Here is a 4,806-nt window from a genome sequence, read left to right on the forward strand (position 1 = left end):
GGGACAACAAAATTCTGCATTTTTATAAAACTTGATTTAAAAATAGTATTTCAAAGGGCCGGACATGGTGGCTCATGCCTGTAATCCCAGCACTTTGGGAGGCCAAGGTGGGTGGATCATGAGGTCAGGAGATCAAAGACCATCCTGGCTAATATGGTGAAACCCCATCTCTACTAAAAATACAAAAAAATTAGCCAGGCGTGGTAGTGGGTGCCTGTAGTCCCAGCTACTCGGGAGGCTGAGGAAGGAGAATGGCTTGAACCCAGGAGGCGGAGGTTGCAGTGAGTCAAGATCGCGCCACTGCACTCCAGCCTGGGCAACAGAGCAAGACTCCGTATCAAAAAAAAAAAAAAAAGGATTTCAAACTGTACAGTCAGTAGAAGTACACAAGTTATCAAAAACACAGACAGTACACTTGGCGTCTCCAGCACCTTCAGTTTTCTGTTCCTGGTCTAATTTGGCATCTCCATTTTCTGCAGGGTTATTCCCCTCCTTGCCAGGATCAGTTTTTCCCTTTATCCTTTGGGCACCTTCTCTCCCTTCTTTGCAGGGGCCTTTTTAGGTGTGGGCTCTGGCTTTGGAGGAGCAGGTTTAGCAGACAACCTCGTGGATTTTCTCTGTGGTTCGTCCTTAACCTTGGCTTTATCACCTTTAGCATCCCCTCCGCTCTTTCTCTTGGGCATGGTGATGACGATGGTGGCAGGACGTGGGTGCTGGGCACGGGATGCAAAGGTGCAGGGCTTTGGTCTGTCCGGGGGTTGTTCTCGCCTCTTATTCTTCACACTGCTCCTAGGTTTTTATTTTTAAATTTTTATTTGGAAATAATTTTTAACTTGCAAAAGCACAAATAGTGTAAGTCACAACATATATCCTTTACCCAGATTCACCTATTGTTAAGATTGTACTCTGTTTGCAGGTAAGTTACAGGCATCATGGCCTTACACCCCTGAATACTTCAGTGTGCATTTATAAAAGATAGGAATATCCAGCTTCATTCAGCTTCACTTATCATTTCATACATTTAAATTGATATGGGACTTTTGTCTTATGTACCATCCATATTCCAAATTTGTCAGTCAATTTATATTAGGTTTTGACTGTCTGGAACTCATCTCAAGGTGCCAGATGTGGCCCCTTGGACCTTTCAAGTTGCAGCCACGGGGAGTGAGATTAATGTGGATTCTTCTCTACTTTCAGGGCAAGGAATTGAAACAGAAGAATAATGACAAATTTTTTGAGGTCTCCCGAGTTATAGCAAAGAGCATGCTTAGTGCTCTTACAGACCTAGATCAATTCTAGGTCTTTTAAAAGACTGGTGAAGGAATGGGGGAACTAGGGTATAAACAGGGGAAGGGACTTGCCTTAGACTCTAAGATCACGGGCCAGTGAGTAGATGAGCTAAAGCTGGAAATCATCAAGCATCAGAGGCCCTAGGAACTTCACTCCAACAATCTCTTCTTAGAGACGGCATTATCATCATTACTTAGGAACTGTACCTCGGCTTGTACTCCTTCTCCCAATACCCTGGAAAGGTGACCTAGTTAATAATAATGACAAAAATAGCTAGTGTTTATGAAATGCTTGCTATGAGGCAGACACTGTTTTAAACACTTATAAGCAATATCCCATTTAATTCTTATTAACAATCTTACCTTTAACAAGCCCTATTGTTTTCATTTTATAGATGATGAAACTGAGGCTTAGCTAGGTTAAATAACCTAAACCAAAGTCTCACCCTTTACCTTGGCTTTATCTCCACTTGAGTCTAGGCTTCCAGTTTCAAATTTATTTAACCACAGCACCATGAAGAGTGGGAATAAGCACCATGGACCTTTGGAGGCCAGTGTTTGGAAGGAGCTGGAAAGGGTCAAGTAGGGCTTCTCAAATGTACATCAAAACTCATATTCATAACATGTAAGTGTGCAGAGACACTTCCCATTTGTTGCTTCCTTGTGTCCTTCCAACTGCCCATTTAAAAAAGGGTAAATATAAGGTTCAAAGTGGTTTAAGCTGGGCATGGTGGCTCGTGCCTGTAATCCCAGCACTTTGGGAGGCTGAGGAGGGCAGATCATCTGAGGTCAGGAGTTCGAGACCAGCCTGGCCAACATGATGAAACCCCATCTCTAAAAAAAAAATTAGCCAGATGTGGTGGTGTGCACCTGTAATCCCAGCTACTCTACATACTGAGTTGGGAGAATTGCTTGAACCTGGGGGGTGGAGCTGAGATTGCGCCACTGTGCTCCAATCTGGGCAACAGAGCAAGACTTCATCAAAAAAAAAAAAAAAAAAAAAAAAAAAGGTTCAGTGAGTTCCACAAGGTCCCATGGCTAATCTGTGACTGAGCAGAGATTTGACCCAAGTCTGCCATTTTCTTATTCTGTCACCAAAACAAGCAGATGATATGTGATAAGTTATGACATTACATATTTAGAGATTTCAGGATGCATGTTGTAAATAATAGCTCTGTTATCAAAATAAACTTCAAAGCCACCTTGCTGGTTTAAGCACTACTTCCTAATTAGCAGAGTAGAGTCTCTGGGCCAATGCCCCATAGAGCTGAAGATCCAATTTTGTCTTATCTGACCCAGAGTCTGAATAGATAGAATGTCTTGGGTAGCTAAGAACAAAGAAAAGGGGTGGGACTCTCAGAAGCCTACATGTAAATCTCAACAACCAGCTCACAAATCTATGCAACTGGCCTGTGGGTCTCAGCAGCTGATATGAATATTAGCAGCCAGCACAGATATCTATAGCCAGTGCGGATCTCAGCAGCCAGCTCAGCTCTGTGGGACTGGGAGAAAGCACACAATCCTGAGACTTCTCTTTCAGGAGGGAGAGCTTGCACCCAACAACCAGCATCTCTGTGCATAACCCCAGGAAAAAAAAATTGGACAGCTCTCAGCACCTGACAGAGCACTGCAGGATCAGGAGAAGGCACACAATCCTGAGACTTCTCCAGCAGGAGACAGAGAGAGGAGTAAAGTAGGCACGCACACACAGAAAAGATCTGAGAGATTCCCAGAATCTCTAACTGGATTGATTGGTAAAGGTCTCTCCCTGCCTAATGTACAGAGACTGAAAGAGGTGGCTGCTTCTTCAGATGTGCAAACAGGAATGCAAATCTACAAGGAACACAAAGAATCAGGGAAATATCACATCACCAAAGGAATGATATAAATCTCCCGTAACCAACCCTAAAGAAATGGAGATCTGTGAATTGTCTGACAAATATTCAAAATAATTATTTTTTGAGACGGAGTCTGGTTTTGTCACCCAGGCTGGAGTGCAGTGACATGATCTTGGCTCATTGCAATCTCTGCCTCCTGGATTCAAGCGATTCTCCTGCCTCAGCTTCCCAAGTAGCTGGGATTACAGGCACGCGCCACCACATCCAGCTAATTTTTGTATTTTTAGTAGAGACAAGGTTTCACCATGTTGGCCAGGCTGGTCTTGAACTCCTGACCTCAAGTGATCCACCTGGCTCAGCCTCCGAAAGTGCTGGGATTACAGGCGTGAGCCACCACGCCCAGTCCAAAATAATCATCTTAAAGCAGCTCAGTGAGTTACAAGAGAATATAGATAGAACACTAAATAATACCATGAAAGCAATATGTAACTAAATGAAAAGAATCAACCAAAAGATAGAAACCATAAAAAAGTAGAAAAGCTGAGGCACGAGAAAAAAAAAAAAGAAAACTATTTATCTGATAAAGAGCTAATTTAACTTATGCTACGTGAAATAAGCCAGCCACAGAAAGACAAATTTTACATGATCTCAATTATATGAGGTATCTAAAATAATAAAACTCATAAAAACTTAGAGTAAAATGGTGGTTGTAAGGGGCTGGGGGAAGAAAGAATGGGGAATTGTTGCTTAATGTGTATAAAATTTTTGTTACGCAAGATGAGTAAGTTCTAGAGAACTGTTTTATGACATAGCGCCTGCAGTTAACAATATGGTATTGTGCACTTACAAATTTGTTAAGATCTCATGTTAAGATTTCATGTTAAATCCACAAACTACGCACACAGAAAGAGATACAAGAAAACTTTTTGAGAGATGGATATGTTTATTACTTTGATTGTGGTAATGAAATCACAGGTATATCTAAACTCATCAAGTTGTATACATTAAATGTACAATCTAAATGTATACAATTATATCTCAATAAAGCTAATAAAGCAAAAAACAAAAAATAAATCTCAGCACTTTGGGAGGTGGGAGGATCGCTTGAGCTCAGGAGTTCAAGACCAGCCTGGGCAACATAAACATTGAATGTAATGCGGTAGGAAGAGAAGGATCAGATCTAAATTTGAATGCTGGCTGTGCAGTGAATCAGCAAATCTCTTCCCCTCTCAGAGACTCGGCTTCTTCATGTGAAAAAGAGGCTAATGCAAGCCATATCTATGTAAGAGCCTATTCTGGCTCAGGCTTCCAACAACTGTTTCTCACCCATGTTTTTCATGGCTTGTCCTCAGAAGCTCCCCACAAAGGGGTCCTATGGTTGTTCCCACTTTACAAATGAGGCAACTACTAGACACATTTATATAGGTGTCTCTCTCCTATCAGACTGTGGACCATTTGGTGACAGAGATTTTATCATATCCCTTTGTGTGTTTGCAAGCACAGAAATTAGCATACTGTAATTAGCAAATGCTTGGTAAATAGTTTTTTAAAAAACACACACCGGCCGGGCACGGTGGCTCACGCCTGTAATCCCAGCACTTTGGGCAGCGGAGGCGGGTGAATCATGAGGTCAGGAGTTCAAAACCAGCCTGGCCAAGATGGTGAAATCCGGTCTCTAC

At 42.2% G+C, this 4,806-nt stretch overlaps 1 pseudogene; it reads right to left on the reverse strand.

Annotated features, from left to right (window-relative positions):
- The window catches only part of LOC105529296, a 103,607-nt pseudogene extending 102,924 nt beyond the window's left edge, over positions 1–683 (reverse strand).
- Between the last annotated feature and the right edge of the window lie 4,123 nt (positions 684–4,806).

The sequence above is a fragment of the Mandrillus leucophaeus genome, unplaced genomic scaffold (assembly GCF_000951045.1).
Source record: "Mandrillus leucophaeus isolate KB7577 unplaced genomic scaffold, Mleu.le_1.0 Scaffold76, whole genome shotgun sequence".
Classification (NCBI taxonomy): Eukaryota; Metazoa; Chordata; class Mammalia; order Primates; family Cercopithecidae; genus Mandrillus; species Mandrillus leucophaeus.